General features: G+C 42.4%; 1 pseudogene; it reads left to right on the forward strand.

The window, feature by feature from the left end:
* The window catches only part of LOC145342457 (WW domain-containing oxidoreductase-like), a 67,192-nt pseudogene extending 49,279 nt beyond the window's left edge, over window positions 1-17,913 (forward strand).
* Window positions 17,914-19,103: the final 1,190 nt, after the last annotated feature.

Consider the following 19,103-nt stretch of genomic DNA (forward strand, 5'->3'; position numbering starts at 1 on the left):
ATGACCACCTCCAGCAATAGAGAATTGAGCTCCTAAACATTCAACAACATTGAAATCACTGACTTCCCTTCAATCAACTTCCTGGGGATACTGTGAAGACAAGTACAAGTCAGAGACTGGGAATACTATGGTGAGTAACTCACCTCCTGACTCCCCAATACTTGTCCACCATCTGAAAGGCACCATTCTTCTGGAATATTCTTCACTGCCCAGATGAGTACAGGTCCAACATCACTCAAAGAGCTTGAAACCAGTCAGGATAATTCAACCAACTTGATCAGCATCCTTTCCACCACCTCAGACATTTATTCCCTCCACCAATGGAGAATAATGCAGTAGAGTGTGTTATTAGAAAACATGTTATAACAACTACCCAAGCCTTCTTTGACAGAATCTTTCAAACCCACAGCCTCTACCTCCTCGAAGGACAAGGGCAGCAGAAATATGGGAACACCATGACCTGCAATTTTCCCTTCAGGGCACACGCTACCCTGATTTAGAATTATAGCACCATTCTTTCACTGTTGCTGGCTAAAAAACCTAGAGCTCCCTTCCTAACAGCACTGTGAATATACCTACACCATATGGACTTCAGTGGTTCGAGAAGACAGTTCATTACCATCTTAACAAAGGCAATTGGATGGTCAACAAATGTTAGCCTTGCTGGTGACTCTTACATCCTACAAATGAATAAAGAAAAAATCCTACATTTTTGGCCTTCAACATTTGGAAATCCCTTTCAAGCTTTTCGGTACTTAAGCTTCTCTCAAATACCCACTGCCCGCTTCCAATTCCAAGTAAAGGAATGTTGTCTGGATCTACCCCTTGTGTTACAAAACCTAAGGAATTATTCTCAAGTGTCAGCAATGTTCCTACATGGTCATATAAATGTTTCATTTTAAGGTTTTGGTCAACTTTTGCTGATTCTTTAGCTTGGTGTATATGAGTGCCTCCTGATGCATTAGAATTGCATGGGAGTCAGAACATGCCAGCTTCAATATCTCATTAATGCTGAATGAACTAATCTCAATGACAATTGATTTTGTTACCCCCCCCCCCCACCTTGGTTTTGCAGTTAAAGGATTAGATAGGATTTGGGGTGCTAGTTGGTGTCCAATAATCCCAGCTGGGAAGTGTACATGTCTGCACTCTAGTAGAGCATGATGAAGGTCACCAGTGGTACTCCTCATGATCAAATACTTTGCTAACAGTCACTGACAATCATGAAGAATGACTACTTGTTCAAAATACTAGAGAGTTGCCAATGTCTGTGAAAAAGAGCCAAGACCTTCAGGAGAACTGGGGAGAAGAAAAAAAATGCATGTGTGATTTACACACTGAATTATACAGAGACTCAAGCTGGTCGTATAAAAGAAAATAATTACTGCCAAAACAAGAAACTGGACAGTTATCATGAGCAAATGTTGTGTTGTAATATCCGATCTGGTAAGCACTATTGTGATGGCAGTGATTCCTCCCGATCCTAAAGTGTCAACAATTACATTCAAAGTTTCCTTCCATCTGTAATAGAATACAAAATATTAACATTACTGATGGAAAGAAAAAGTCATTTTACAAATCTACAGCATTATTTTTCTGATTTAACTGAGTACAAATCTTGGATGAGGCATAATAATGAAACTACAAAAAAGAATTTATTGAAAGACAACATTCACTGACCATTGCAAGTTTGTAAGAAATATTGAACAAAGAAGATCCTCACATATACATTTTCGAAGGATACTTCTGAAAATAAGACTGAAAATGTGTCTGCTATTGTTGAGCAATATAAAAGGAGCCTAATTATGCCTTAAACTTGTGTTTTTACTCATGCTGACATTCTGATTAAAAATTTCAAGTGTTACAATTCCTAGAACTAGTATCAAATGCTTTAATCGACCATTTATAGATCGGGAGAAAAACAATATGGATACTGTGATGAAGGATGTGTTACACAGCGAGGGCAGTGTTATTTGGGAACTGTTATGTCTCTACATTAATACAGCAGCCAATATTTGATTGTGAAGTCAAAGTCAGGGATTATGAATAGTTTTACTGGATGGAAAGTGGTTTAGTCTCAATATCCTCTTATGTGCCTCTGAAGGTGCCTCCTACAATGCTTGTATGTGTGGTGAGCCTTTATAATTATCCATACATATAATTGTCTCCTTGGGAATGAAGCTGATAAATATGTGACAGTGTTTGGTTACAGTTCAGACATTTATTTTATTTGGTTACTCATAGTCCCTTTGACAACTGTACAGGAATGATATGCTGGTGGGAAATTAACATTTGCTTTGACAGTTCTTTTGAACAATGAGAGAGAATTTCAATCCAACTGCTGACTTTATAATTGATCGTCGGATTTGAGATCCCCAGAGACAATATCTTCATGTGTCTGTGACAGATTAGACAGCTGTTTCTGTGCCTGGGATTATCAGAAGTAATAATACTACGCAATTGTTCATTTCCCAAAGGGTCATTAATTCTGCATAACACAAGTTTTGTTAAAGAAGTCACACTTCTGGTGTTAGGCCAGCAAATGGGCTGACCATTATTGTCCTATCAAATGGAGTAAATAGCTTCCTGCAGAACTGATTAATTCTGAGTCTTTCAACTTCACCTTTTATTCCCATTGAAAAGTTGTCAGGTTGGGTAAGATGTGCTTTGCGGCTTTCAAATGATGGGAATATTCCGCCCACATACTGTATTCATAATAAAATTAATTATAATAGAGAAAGTATTCCAGATATGAAGTCACTTGCTTGTAAAACAACCTCCTGAATATTTTATTGTTTTCTTTTTCCTCTCTCCGTTGTTGCCTAATGTTATCTGCACAGCGAGACACACTGCAGAATGATATCTTTATATTTCCAACCCCAGAGAGGAAAAGGTCAGTTATGTTCCTAGGCTCCAGGTTAAACCTCAATTTCTCCATTAAAATCTTCCTTTTCTCTCTCTCTCTCTCTCTTTCTCTTTCTCTCAACATAGTACAATGACTGCTTACCTGAATTGCTGCAAATACATTTTCCCTGCAAGCTATTCCTGCTAAATGCTTCCTCACGTTGTTGAAAAGTATGCTTATCATGTCATCTTTTAGACCAACTGATTCTTTACCAGACCTAAGAACTGTGTGACTGCTCCATCCCTCAATTTTACCTCCTAACCTACAGGCTTATAAAAAAAATTATTTTAATGTCATCTAAATCATTATTTCTTGATTTCTCCCATCTTTCCAAACTTAAAGGGTTTTTCACCTAGACTTCTTATTAAGTACAGTGGTATCCTGTGGGTAACTGCAAAGAATTAATCTCAATGGAAGCTCAAACAAAATAAATTGCTGATCCATTTCACTTTGCCATTCAGGTTCTGCTTCAGGACACAAACTGACTACCTTTCATCCTTTTCCAATTCCAGATGCTTGTTCTGGCATCCCCTGCTGAGCTAACATTTGATCAGCTGAGTGAATTTGGTTCCTGCAACCTTTCTTCATTATTCATGTTCAATATTGTTGCCCTATTTAAAATCCTTTCCACTAACTGGGCTGAATTTTGCCACTGACATGTCAATCCCAATATCGGGATAAAAGATGTGATCTCTCAGGGGATTGCGAATTAATAAACCACCTTGTCCCACACTGTCAGTTACAAATTTTTAGAGTAGACATAAATGCTCATAAAGGGCAGATGAGGCCTATGGAACTGTCAAGCTGCCATGTTATTTAAATAGCCTGCTCTTTAAAAAATGTGCACAACATGCAAGGTGAGTGCTGTCTGACTGAGAGGAGTGCTTTTGGAGTTGGATAAACACGGAGTTATAAGGAGGTAAGTAGTCATTAAGCTTGTTTTTAGGGTGAGCTTAATTAATTCTTATTTGGGAAGTTAAAACATGTACTTCTGTTTGTTTGTACAACTAATTAAAACTAGCTCCAAGGCCTTGTAAGTTGTGCCTATAAAAACAGAGGCCTCAGAGTGCTGCTCTGCTTGCATGGTGAGTGCTGTTTGACTGAGAGGAGTGCTTTTGGAGTTGGATGAACACAGGCAGCAGAAGCTACAAGTGAGAGTGCTGGCTGGTATTTTTTTTTCTTTTTGCTTTTGGCATTGTAGCTGTAGTACACGATTATAGTGCTTCTGTGTAATTTCTGTGGTTTATAGTTTGAAAAGGTTATACCTGGTAGTAACAAGGAGCAGGAAAGAATGGTCCTAGAAAATTGTATATATCTGAAATAAAACATCTTTCAAAAGTTTAATGTAAAAAGGTAAGACATGACAGGAGAGCTCCAAATTGTGGCTTGCTCCTCTTGCTCCATGTGGCAAGCTGGGGACAGTTCCAGTCCCCTGGGTCAGCACATATGTGGGAAGTGTCTCCAGCTACAGCTCCTCGAAGCTTGCATTTCAGAGCTGGAATGGTGGCTGGAGACAATATGGAGTACTGGGAGTCAGAGTATTTTGGAGAGCACGTATAGAGAGTTGGTCACACAACAGGCTCGGACTCTGCAGGCAGGAAGGGAATGGGTGACTACCAGACAGAGCAAGAGAGAAAGGCAGGTAGTGTAGGAATTTCCTGTGGCCATCCCCCTGCAAAACAGATATATTGCTTTTGATACTGTTGAGGGGAATGACGTCTCTAGGGAAAGTAGCAGCAGCACCACGGTTGGTTCTGCTGCAGAGGGGAGGGGTAAAAAGTATGTAATGCAATAGTTATAGTGGATTCAATTGTAAGGGGAATTTCTGTGGCTGCAAACGAGACTCCAGGTTGGCACGTTGCCTCCCTGATGCTAGGGTCAAGGATGTCTCGGTGGCTGCAGGACATTCTGAAGGGGAAGGGTGAACAACCAGTGGTGGTAGTACATGTTGGTACAAGTGACATAAGTAAAAAAATGATGAGGTCCTGAAAGCAGAATACAGGGAGCTAAGAAGGATGTTAAGAAATCAGACCACAAAGATAGTGATCTCAGGATTACTACTGGTGCCATGTGCCAGACAGAGTAGAAATGAGAGGATATATCGGATAAATGTGGTTGAAGAGATGGTGTCGAAGGAGGGTTTCAGATTCCTGGGGCATTGGGACCAGTTCTGGGAAAGGTGAAACCTGTATAAATTGGATGGGTTACACCTGGGCAGGACTGGGACTGATGTCCTAGGGGGAGTGTTAACGAGAGCGGTTGGGGAGGATTTAAACTAAAATGCCAGGGGATGGGAACCTATGTAAGGAGTCTGAGAAGGTGGAAGAAAGGACAAAATATGGGGAGAAAGTTCCAACTACATCAAACATCAGGAAAAAAGTTAAAAGGAAGGAGAACTCAGATGTTATTAATGGAAGTGTTAGAATTCAAAAAGAAAGTACAAAAACTAGCATAAGGGCACTTTATCTGAATGCTTGTAGCATTCAAAACAAGGTAAATGAGTTGACAGTACAAATCATTGCAAACGAGTATGATTTGGTGGCCATTACAGAAACATGATTGCAGGATGGTCACGACTGGGAGTTGAATATCCAGTGGTATCAAACTGTTCAGAGGAACCAACAGAGAGCTGGTATAGCTCTGATATTTAAGGATGATATCAGGGCAATAGTGAGAGATGATATAGATTCAATGGGGGGAAAGAAAAAGCTTGAATCCTTTTGGGTGGAAATTAGAAATAGTAAGGATAAAAAGTCAAGATAGGCATAGTCTATAGGCCCCCAAGTAATGACATCATGGTGGGACGAGAAATAAACAAAGAATAACTGATGCACGTAAAAATGGTACAGCAATTATTATGGGAGATTTTAATCTAAAGATCAATTGGTCAAACCAGGTCGGTCAAGGCAACCTTGAGGAGGAGTTCATAGAATGTATCCGTGATAGCTTCCTTGAACAGTATATAATGGAACCAACAAGGGAGCAAGCTAGTCTAGATTTGGTCCTGTGAAATGAGACGGGAATAATTAATGATCTTGCAGTTGGGGATCCTCTTGGAAGAAGTGCTCATGGGATGGTTGAATTTTAAAAGAAATACAAGGGGATTTTCATTGTAACTTCATTCCAGTGTGAACATAAGCCTACTTAAACTTAACTGTTAAAGGTTTAGCTGTCCTTAATGTGGGGTCATGAATACACATTTGCTTTAAAATGGATTAATTACTTGAGGGGATTTGAATGTATTGAATGGGCTTTCGTGAATGGGATTTTTTAATATATTATGAAGTCTATAGTATATATTTAGAACTCTGTTTTATTTCATCTCAGTAGAGCTCTTGGGGTCTGCTTATCTGGGATACTGCATAATTTGGCATGGAGGCTGTAAGAGCAAACAGTATTTTATTGGGCATTTTAGTGGGTTGGCACTAAGTCAGCATAAGGCATATATGAACACATGGAATTGGGTGTTAATTGGCACTAAATTGGTATGAGCTATAAAGGACATGGATGTGGGTGGGAATCATTTGGCATGAATTGACGCTAACTTGATGTAGGGGCTCTAAAAGGCCATGGGGAGAAGGCATATGTGGGCATGAGGAGTGGGTGACAGTCTGAGAGGGTGTGAGGAATTAGGCCTACAGGGCCTAATATATAACAAAACAACTGGAACAAATTCCTAGAGATCTGAGATAGGCTTTTCAACCAGCCTGCCTGGGCATTTGGCAACCCCTGTGGTTGCCTCTAATGTGCTTCCAAGAATGTCAGGCCCAACTCTCTTTCAGACTAAAATGAAGATCCCACCACTCAGAACATGTTTTCTCCAGACATATTCAGTGAGATGGGAAATTTTCTGACTCTGTATACTGGCCTCAGGAGAAGAAATCCAGGCCGTGGAGGATACATACATTGCAGTAAAAATATTTTGCAGTGTAAAAAAATTACAGATAAGTGGCTCATTAACCGCCTTTATTGACTTCCCATTGTTGGGTCACCTAGTCTGTCTCTGGGAGAAATGCCTCTGGGAGAAATGTACCAAGACAAGAACTTGTCAGGAAGCCAACCCAACAAGCAACTTGGAATCCCTGCAGTGCAGAAAGAGGCCATTCAGCCCATTGAGTCTGCATTGTCAACAATCCCCCTTAGGCCTTATCCCTATAGACCACATATTTACCCCATTAATCCTTCTAATCCATGCATTCCATGACACTAAGGGGAATTTAGCATGGCCATTGCACCTAACCTGCAAATCTTTGGAATGTGGGAGGAAACTAAAGCACCCAAAGGAAACCCATGCAGACATGGGGAGAACATGCAAACTCCACACAGTGACCCAGACCACGAATTGAATGGAAGTCCCTGGTGCTGTGAGGCAGCAGTGCTAATCATTCTGCCGTTGTGCCACCTATCTTCCCAAATTTCATTGTGCCCTGCCTTCAAAGTCATCTCTGTGGGCATTGGAACATTCTGGCTACTATTTATCTTTGTTTTCAGTTGTCATTGTATTTAATGATCCATGCATGGTCAGCATTCTCTGAATTCTGTGATTTTACTTACATTTTGTGTACCATCTTGGTCTCCTTGCCTCAGAATATGTGTCAGAGGCAGAGCAAAAAAGGTTCTCCAAGCTGATCCCTGGGTTGATGGGAACACAGTAAAAAGTCTGACAACACCAGGTTTTAGTCCAACCTATTTATTTGATAATATACTCACAAGCTTTCGAGGGACACCCTCTTCGTCAGGTGAATGGAGAGTTCTGGCCTCAGACAGAGCATATAAAGCACAGACAGTTTAGAGATTACTGATTAGAATGCGAATCTTTACACCTAACCTGCTGTTCAAGACCTGAAGTGGCTGATAATGTGAGTGGAAGGAGCACTGATCACAGTTTAAAGAGATGTGTATTGTCTCCAGACAGTACAGTAAGTGAGGTTTTGCAAACCCAGGCAAGTCACGGGGGTTACAGATAGTGCGACATGAACCCAAGATCCCTGTTGAGACCGTCCTCATGTGTGCGGAACTTGGCTATCAGTCTCTGTTCAGCGACTCTGCGCTGTCGTGTGTCACGAAGGCCGCCTTGGAGAATGCTTACCCGAAGGTCAGAGGCTGAATGCCCATCACCACTGAAGTGTTCGCCAACAGGAAGGGAACAGTCTTGCCTGGTGACTGTCGAGCGATGTTCATTCATCCGTTGTCGTAGCGTCTGCATGGTCTCCCCAATGTACCATGCTTCGGGACATCCTTTCTTGCAACGTATCAGGTAGACAATGTTGGCCGAGTTGCAAGAGTATTTACCATGTACCTGGTGGACGGTATTCTCACGTGTGATGATGGTATCCATGTCGATGATCCGGCATGTCTTGCAGAGGTTGCTGTGGCAGGGTTGTGTGGTATTGTGGTCACTGTTCTCCTGAAGGCTGGGTAGTTTGTTGCGAACAATGGTCTGTTTGAGGTTGTGTGGTTGTCTGAAAGCAAGAAGTGGGGGTGTGGGGATAGCCCTGGCGAGATGTTCGTCTTCATCAATGATATGTTGAAGACTCCGGAGAAGATGTCGTAGCTTCTCCGCTCCGGGGAAGTACTGGACGACGAAGGGTACTCTGTCCACTGTGTCCTGTGTTTGCCTTCTGAGGAGATCGGTGCGGTTTTTCGCTGTGGCGCATCGGAACTGCCGATCTATGAGTCGAGCACCATATCCTGTTCTTATGAGGGCATCTTTCAGGGTCTGGAGGTGTCTGTCACGATCCTCCTCATCTGAGCAAATCCTGTGTATACGGAGGGCTTGTCCATAGGGAATGGCTTCTTTAACATGTTTAGGGTGGAAACTGGAGAAGTGGAGCATTGTGAGATTGTCTGTGGGCTTGCGGTACAGTGAGGTGCTGAGGTGACCGTCCTTAATGGAGATGCGTGTGTCCAAGAATGCAACTGATTCTGGGGAATAGTCCATGGTGAGTCTGATGGTGGGGTGGAATTTGTTGATACATCGATGACATTTTCTTCCTTTGGCCTCATGGTGAACAATCACTGAAACAACTATATGATATCAACAAATTCCACCCCACCATCAGACTCACCATGGACTATTCCCCAGAATCAGTTGCATTCTTGGACACACGCATCTCCATTAAGGACGGTCACCTCAGCACCTCACTGTACCGCAAGCCCACAGACAATCTCACAATGCTCCACTTCTCCAGTTTCCACCCTAAACATGTTAAAGAAGCCATTCCCTATGGACAAGCCCTCCGTATACACAGGATTTGCTCAGATGAGGAGGATCGTGACAGACACCTCCAGACCCTGAAAGATGCCCTCATAAGAACAGGATATGGTGCTCGACTCATAGATCGGCAGTTCCGATGCGCCACAGCGAAAAACCGCACCGATCTCCTCAGAAGGCAAACACAGGACACAGTGGACAGAGTACCCTTCGTCGTCCAGTACTTCCCCGGAGCGGAGAAGCTACGACATCTTCTCCGGAGTCTTCAACATATCATTGATGAAGACGAACATCTCGCCAGGGCTATCCCCACACCCCCACTTCTTGCTTTCAGACAACCACACAACCTCAAACAGACCATTGTTCGCAACAAACTACCCAGCCTTCAGGAGAACAGTGACCACAATACCACACAACCCTGCCACAGCAACCTCTGCAAGACATGCCGGATCATCGACATGGATACCATCATCACACGTGAGAATACCGTCCACCAGGTACATGGTAAATACTCTTGCAACTCGGCCAACATTGTCTACCTGATACGTTGCAAGAAAGGATGTCCCGAAGCATGGTACATTGGGGAGACCATGCAGACGCTACGACAACGGATGAATGAACATCGCTCGACAGTCACCAGGCAAGACTGTTCCCTTCCTGTTGGCGAACACTTCAGTGGTCACGGGCATTCAGCCTCTGACCTTCGGGTAAGCATTCTCCAAGGCGGCCTTCGTGACACACGACAGCGCAGAGTCGCTGAACAGAGACTGACAGCCAAGTTCCGCACACATGAGGACGGTCTCAACAGGGATCTTGGGTTCATGTCGCACTATCTGTAACCCCCGTGACTTGCCTGGGTTTGCAAAACCTCACTTACTGTACTGTCTGGAGACAATACACATCTCTTTAAACTGTGATCAGTGCTCCTTCCACTCACATTATCAGCCACTTCAGGTCTTGAACAGCAGGTTAGGTGTAAAGATTCGCATTCTAATCAGTAATCTCTAAACTGTCTGTGCTTTATATGCTCTGTCTGAGGCCAGAACTCTCCATTCACCTGACGAAGAGGGTGTCCCTCGAAAGCTTGTGAGTATATTATCAAATAAATAGGTTGGACTAAAACCTGGTGTTGTCAGACTTTTTACTGTGTTTACGCCAGTCCAACGCCGGCATACCCACAACATTGATGGGAACATCCAATGAGGAGACAAGGCCTGTATTCTTTAGGGTTTAGAAGACCGAGAGATGATCTCATTGAAGCATAAAAAAATTCTCAGAGCATCACAGTGTGGATGTAGAAATGAAATTCTCCCTGGCGGGTGGAAATCTAGAACATGTGGACAGTCTCAGAATAAAAATAGGCCATTTATGATTGAAATGAGGAGGAATTTCTTCACTCAGAGTGGTGAATCTTTGAAATGCTTTACCTCCGAGCACTGTGGAAGGTCAGTTATTGAGTATGTTAAAGACAGATTTCTAGATATTAAAGATATCAAAGAATATAGGGATGGTGCAGGAAAATACCTTTTGAGGTTGAAGATCAACTAGCTGAATAGTGGAGCAGACTCAAGGAACTGAATGGCTACTCCTGCTGTTAATTCCTGTGTTCATTGCAGCATTTTATTTTGTTTTCATCTGCTGTTCTACACCACAGTCATAATTAGTTTATTCAGCTGTTACAGTCCAGTAAGTTTTCTTGCAAACATTCATCAATTATTTTTTAAAAATCACAGTAAGGAACCAGCATCAATCCTTCACAACTGCAATAAATGAGCTTAATAACCTTTTTTGCTGATCCGTGCAAATTCCATTTACACATTATGACCTTCTCTACCCTTGCATTTCTTCGAGCAGAATATTAATAGAAAACAAATACCCACCATTGAACAGGCCCCAAGCTTCAGTTCATTCATCCCATCATGAGAATCCTACAGATCCAGTCATGTCTTTTAGAAGAGAGAGGAATGAGCAGCATTTCAGAACTTGTCCATAACTGAAGCTTCTCCCACATTGTATCCAAGATGTCTACACACACACACACACACACACACACACACACACACACACACACACACACACACACACACACACACACACACACTAGAAAATGCTAGATATTCCCAGCAAGTTAGGCAGCATCAGCTCAATAACTATTCACGAGAACTGGGAAAAGTTGGAGTTGCAAGAATGAGGGAGGGTGAACAAAGAACAAGATCAAAGGCTGTCAGTCTGTGGCCAAACTATCTCATCAACCTCAACAATAGTGAGGTCACTGAGAAGAACCACCACAACAGGGAGTTAGATGGCAGGTAGAAAGAGGAGAAGCTATGGTAGCAGACAATGGATATAAAGACACAACAAATTGTGTATGGCAGTTACAGGGTTTGCTGATATTTATTGCAAAGATTGAGATCCGAAACGTGCTGAGAGTAGAGTTTGGGGGCAGAAAAGAAAAGAAAGTTAACTTGGGAATACTGGCTACTTTTAACACACACTTACCCAGATTCTGTGTCTTTAAGGGTGTAACTATAGACCTGCAGGAATTGTAGGCCATTTGCCAATTATGGGTCAGATTTCCATATTTATCCAAATCCACTCCAATCTCAAGTCTAAAATCCTGACTGTTACTTGGTGATGTGAACAAGTGAAATCAATGTGCTGTTGAACCATTCTCTAGATTATTAATGAAAAGGGACTTGGCATTGAAGCCTGGGGCATTCTAGACCGCATTGGGAAGCCACTTCATTTAAAACCAGCTCATGTTTGCAGTCCTTAGTTTATATGATCTGTTATGCATCTTTCATTGCGACATGCTATACACCATGTGGCACAAGAGATCATTTCAAACTAACCCACCCAGTGAGTAACCGATGATCCAGTTGGCTGCCTGCCTTACACCAGGGCTAGTTATAATTTTTTTACTACCTTCTGAAGAACACCTCCAACAGAGCAATTCTCTCCTTCTGCTGCCAAGTCTCTGTTCACTTTCTATAAACAATGTCTTTAAACATGCATTTCCAAGCCAAAAGACTGGGCCTCAGGACAGAGATGGGGGCAGAAAGGAGGAAGAAAGATCCTCCCCCTCAGACCCAAAATGGCTGCCAGGCCACAACTGTGGGTCCTGGCTGTCCCTTGGCGGGGAGAACTTGCAAGATCATAACCCACATAGTGGGTTATGATCTTGAAAAGTAAAAATTAACTTGCCTTCCCTTCTACCCTACAGTCATGTTCAGATTGGCAGCTCCCATCTCAGCAGGTGGGACTACCAATCAATGTGCTGGAGAACCACCCACTCGATCTCCAGCATTGGCAGTCTGCCCTCAATGCTTGATTGGACAATGAAGCTCAGCTTCCAGACACTTCTACTACAACTCGTCTGTATTTATCCATTGATATAGGCACATATAAATATCTTGGCCTAGCCCGCTGTGGGACTTGTTACTGTCAGGGTGCTAAATATGATGAATAAATCAAAGTCCCATTGCCCTCGGGCAGGAATTTCCAGCCATAGGACAGGTGGGACAGGTAGGATCATACCTGGCATATAGGAAGATGCTTGTGGAGGGCCAATCATCTCAGCTCCAGGACGTCTCTGCAGAAGTCTCTCAGGATAGTGTCTTAGGCCCAACCATCTTCAGCTACTTCATCAATGACCTTCCCTCCGTCGTAAGGTCAGAAGTGGGGAAGTTTGCCAATGATCGCACAACGTTCAGCACCATTTGCAGCTTCTCAGATACTGAAGCAGTACATGTTCAAATGCGATAAGATCTGGACAATATCCAGACTTGGACTGACAAATGGCAAGTAACATTCACGGCACACAAATGCCAGGCAATGACCATCACCAATAAGGAACACTCTAACAACTGCCATTTGACATTCAGTAGTGTTACCATCACTGATTCTCCAATTGTCAACATCCTTGGGGTTACCATTGACCAGAAACTCAACTGCACTCACCACATAAACACTGTGGCTGCAAGAGCAGGTCAGAGGCTAGGAATACTGCAGCAAGTAACTCACCACCTGACTCCCCAGAGCCTATCCATCATCTACAAGGTACAAGTCAGGGGTGTGATGGAATACTCCCCACTTGCCTGGATGGGTGCATCTCCAACAACACTCAAGAAGCTTGACACTATCTAGGACAAAGCAGCCCACTTGATTGGCACCCCATCCACAAACATTCATTCCCTCCACCACCAATGTTCAGTAGCAGCAGTGTGTACCGTCTACAAGATGCACTGCAGCGATTCACCAAAGATCCTTAGACAGCACCTTCCAAACTCATGACCACTTCCCTTGAGGGACAAGGTGAGCAGATAAATAGGAGTATCACCACCTGTAAGTTCTCCTCCAGACACTCACCATTCTGACTTGGAAATACATCCAGGAAACTACACATTCTCCCTGTGTCTGCATGGGTTTTCTCCGGGTGTTCTGGTTTCCTCCCACAGTCTGAACGACGTACTGGTTAGGTTCATTGGCCATGCTAAATTCTCCCTCAGTGTATCCGAACAGGCACTGGAGCGTGACAGCTAGGTGTTTTTCACAGTAACTTCCTTGCAGTGTTAATATATGCCTACTTGTTACACTAATAAATAAACTTAACTTAAACTTAAAATACAGATAATACTGACCCTGTCCCCAAGTATTAGACCATGTGTAGAGGATGGACTGTAGCATTTGGAAATCAAATTATCAATTGGAATATGGATGTAAATAATAAATGTGTTGTTAGAGGAAAAAATATATTACTGAGCTACTCTTCTCCCAATACTGAGCAGCACAGTCCTCTCCACAGCATATATAACCCCCATTGAAACCTCTGCTCACATCCCACCAACACTCATCATCATGTATAATTCCTAGTGACAAATCCTCCTGTCCACCACTCCCTCTACAGTGACCACCACCAAAGTAGCCTAATTATTCCACCTGCCCTGGTAGAGCAAGTTATCTTGCCTTGCACCCAGATTCATCTGTCTAACAAGGGTGGCAGCAGTCTGGAGGAGTGAAAAACAAGGAGAGGGAAGAAAAAGAAAGTTGTAGGAGGGCAGGAAATGTACAAGGAGAGGGAACAGAGGAGGACTGGAGAGAAAGGGAAGAGGAGAAAAAGGAATGATGAAAGGAGCAATCAGAGGGGGGTCAGAATAGGGGAAAGAGAGGAGAATGGAAACAAGTGAAGAGAGGGCAAGGAAGGAGGAAATGGAGGGATAAAAAGGGGAGTGCAAAAAGAGAAGCAAGGGAGAAAAATGTTGGAGGAGAATGGTTGTTATGGTGACCCCTTTTCCTACCTCTTCCCCTTTTGAACTACTTGCTGAACTGCATATCGTTCACCACTTCCATTCCGCCTCATTTTCCTTCCCTTTCTCCCCCTTTTCTTCCTCCTCCTCCCATTGCCTGTGTCTCTTTCTGATTCCTCCCCTGCCCCCCTCTAGAGTACAGGGATATTCTAATGATCTGTGTGCGATAATGAAATGCAGTGTCGATTGCACTACAACAACGCAACAAATATTTTAGTTACCTGCACGTTGCTCTGGAACTGACATTTGCAGTTCAGAAGTTGCAACGATTATAGTGTCCAAGAACTGCTGAATAACTGTTGGCACATTTCTTAATGACGGATTCTGTGCACAGAGAATGCATAAACAGGTGGGAAAGAAGAAGAAATGAGGGAGTAACAACAATAATGTTTCAGATACTCTAAGCCAACAACAAGGGAAACCAGAGACAGATTCCAAGTAAAACAATTTAGAAAAATGTGGAATGTGACAGTGAGAACAGAAAAGCAAAACAGGATGTGAAAATCTAGGATTTTAAAAATCCCTATCTGTTTACGGCTGTGATAATCCTGCATTGTGAACACATGCACTGGAAAATGGTGCTTTTCAGTGTTTATTGATAAAGTCTCATGCCATTACTGTGTGTATCAATTTATAGAATCACAGAATTATTCCAACACAGAAAGAAGACATTTGGCCCATCTTGTCTACACCAGCCCTCTGAGCAACTCCCTGAGTGTTCATCCCAGCATCCAACCAGGGCCCTTTAGATTTTCAGTCCAATGCTCTCCCACCTGACCTACTTCTGCTTCACCATTCTAAAGAATGCTTTCAGAAACTACTCAGCGAGTTCCATCCTAATATAGTTCATTTGAAGTGGCTTTTCTTCCCACCCACACCTTTGTTACCACAGATATTCCCCAAGCATCTATCCTTAATCCTTTCCAATTCTTCATCTACATAATGCCTCTTAGAAATATTATCCAAAAAATATCAGTTTTCATACTTATGCTGATGATAACCAGTTAAAATGCATCATCATCAACATCTCTCAATGTCTCCTCTGCAGCTATAGAATCAGATTTCTTGTCCAATACCAGGTTTGTTCCAAGTATATACTCAGAAGACTTGACAGGCACTTAGTTCCTCAATGGAGGTGACTCATGGTTCCTGTTGGTTCTCCAGCCAACAGGCATGACACCCACTTCCTAAATGTTACTCCATTGTGTCTGATGTTTTCCTTTATTGCATCAGAACGATTCGTGGAACAACAGAGGCATTTGCTGTAGAAATATTTGTATTGAGCTGAGACACTGCAGGTGTGAATTCTGGTCTGTTTATTTTGTACAATCCTAACAACCAGAATCACAAAATAAACATATGCAAACGATTTTCCCAGCTTCCAGATCTTTCCGAATAGCTGAGCAAGGTCATACTGGCTAGCAGTCAAGAAACAGTTTGTATGTTCACCAGGACAAAACATCAGTAGCTCCACCAGTGATAGTATATTGTCATTCTTGTGATATCTAGAGATACATGAAGAAATACATCTTGATATGGGTCTCAGTAGATCTGAATTTAACAATGCCACCTGACGCATATTGCAATGTTAGCCTGTTGTCAGCAGCAACACTGTCATGGCAATGCTCCATGAAACTGGTTGATCAATAATGGAAATGCACTGAGGCTGTTTGATCAATAATAGAGATGCACTTAGACAAGTTGATCAATAATAGAGATGCATTGAGACTGGCTGATCCTTCAGTTTATATCAGCCCCATTTTGATGGGATGATGTATTGAGAAGAATCAATGATTACATGTTAATTTTATAGGTATGTAAACTGTTTAAATACACACAGTTAAATCTTTATTCACTTGACATTTGAATCCGCTTCATAAATTGATCAGTTGAAAATATAACTGGACAAGGAAATGTGAATTGAAACCATTATCAGGTGAGAAGCTAGTTTAAAATAGGAAAGATAGGGTGGCACAGTGCTTAGTACTACTGCCTCACAGCGTCAGGGACCCAGGTTCAATTCCCAGCTTGGGCCACTGTCTGCGGAGCCTGCATATTCTCCCCATGTCTGCATGGGTCCCCTCTGGGTGCTCAGGTTTCCTCCCACAGTCCGAAAGACATGCTGGTTAGCTACATTAGCTGTGCTAAATTCTCCCTCAGTGTATTTGAACTGCTGCCAGAGTATAGAGACAAGGGGATTTTCACAGTAACTTCATTGCAATGTTAATGTAAGTCTACTTGTGATACGAATAAACAAACTAAACTTTAATACTGGAAGACAGGAAAATGCATAGTACCAATGTTCAGTGCCTACTGACAAGGGAAATCAGGAAGCAATCATCCTGGAATACCATTTCTATTTGCTTTCAACTCTCCAACCCAGAGTGCACATGGTCTGGACACTGACGGAGGCCAGGTTGTGATGGTGCCCATGGTTGAATATCTTGCTGATATTTTCCATTTTGCAGCTTGCATGAATCTGAAGCAACTGACATCCAGAGAATCATATGCCAGGAAAGGCGTATGACCGCAGGTTTACCTGTAAAAAGAAGAAAATGGGAGAAAAAAAACCTTAGCACACACAATCATAAAATAGATTTGGATGATGGAAATCCCTCAGCCATTTGGTCCCAGCCTTCTGAAATACTGGTCAGGTTCTCTGATCTTGTCTGTGGCTGCCCAACTGCCAGTGAGACCGGAGAATTTGGCATTCCAGCCGATACTTCATTCACTTTCAGCAGCACCAGGAAATTGCAGCGTGAACGAGGATGGAGATTTTTGGCAACTGTCTCTGACAACCCTTTACAACATCTAATGCAGTGAATGCCTTGACATTAAGAGGTAGGTTTGTCTTCTTAATGTATTGATCTGTAGTGTTGGTGTGTTTGGTTCGTCATGGCAATTGACTGAGGATGGCCCAGAGACCACTTTTCAAGTCAATCAGTTGAGCCATTTCTCCCTAGTACAGCTGCTTCAGCGTGTTCTACGCCACTCAATACCTTCAAGGGTGATTATTATATACTCTGAATCACACAGATTTACTGATATAAAGGATGCATTGGGTAAGTTGAATTTTAGTCTGCTTTCTCCTGCTAAGAAAGATTACTGGGCCATGCTATGCTTTAACCAGTCATAGCTTTGTAATATTCTCTTTTTGAGCGAGCTGAACTGTGCTACCTATCATCCCATGGAGGAATATCCAATGTTTTGCATCCAGGCAACATGATGTACTCCACAGTACAGTGCAGCTCGTTGTACACTCTACTATTTGCCTTGGCTCATCCTTTTACCATGTCAGTGCAACAGGGAGCTGTCACTACTAGATACTGTCATTTTGCCCCAGGGCTGAAGGGCCTGGGAGGAATGTACTTCAACAACTGCTGTCAGTGCTCGCCGTTGCAGAAAGCCCAGGGTGAAGTATCGCCTCTGCCTTGTGGGAGCTGAGTGAGAGGCTAATTCAAGAATGAATTGGCAGCCAATCTGTGTAGCATGTAGCTTGGCTTCTGAAGATGAAACACAAGGAACCATGGGCCAGGAAACTGCCATCTGCACTTGTTCTCTCTTTCGGCAATCCTCTCCCTTTTTTCTGTTTCTTTGCTCATGTTATCAGTTTGAGAGATTGAGTAAAGCTTACCTTTCACTTTATCTGATAAGCTGTTGAAGGTCTTTGATACAAAGAAATAATTCCAGGTGCCAGTCCTAAACTTGCCCTTTACAATTCTGAATTCTATTGACTTATTTTGTCATCTGGATCCCTCTTTAATAACGTTAATGACCATTAATTCCCTTTGGAAAAAATCCTGTTTAAAAATAGATGCAATCAATCTTCACATTTTTCCCCGTTTTTGCTAATGACCCCATTAGGGAACTGGATTGCAGGAATTACTGAAAATGTGGAGGAATCAAATTAACATATATACAGATGAAAGAATCACCATGGATTAATTACTGTGCCTCTTCAGATATTAATCCAGTTCCTTCATGCTGTCAGAATGAAGGCTTCCTGCCAGCCTGTTTCCTGACTTGCCAAACATGTTAAGTAAAAATACTTTACATTCAATTCATTAATTTAACACAGTGAAATAAAGCCCTATTAAGTTGATCAGAAATCTATGAAACCTTGATTTTTGGATACTAGTGGTAAGACTGGCCCTTTAAAAGAGTTCCCATTGATGAGACGTAATTTTAAAAAGGATCAGACCTTTCTTTTGGTGACAATACCACCTCTGAAACACTCCATCTACCTATCTAGTGTGATGCTAAGAACAACTTGACTTAAATGTACAATTGGCCAGAACCCTGGTTTCAAAATCCCAACATGGAGGGGATGATTAGGTGCATTACTCTGATGCATCCCTTAATTGAGTTCAAGGAGTTCAGTGCCTGGTAGAAGATGTTGAAACCAGATAGGCTTACTGTCTTCATGATAAAGTGTTTCACATTATCTGTTTGTCTACAAGCAACCTGATTATGCAGATTGTGTTTAAAAATACATCACTGCCTCTCCTACAGGCAACAAAAGAACTTCACTCCTCTCTCTCTGGGCAAAAATAAGGCTGAAAAGTTTTTTTGAAAGGTGGTCACTTTGAACAAACTGCTCTAGATTTATTTTAGGATAGCTTTGGTGACAGCGATGATATCTTCCATGTCATTAGTAAAATTACAGCAGCACCAAAGT

This window comes from Carcharhinus amblyrhynchos, chromosome 4 (assembly GCF_965287045.1).
Source record: "Carcharhinus amblyrhynchos chromosome 4, sCarAmb.v2.hapA, whole genome shotgun sequence".
Taxonomy (NCBI): domain Eukaryota; kingdom Metazoa; phylum Chordata; class Chondrichthyes; order Carcharhiniformes; family Carcharhinidae; genus Carcharhinus; species Carcharhinus amblyrhynchos.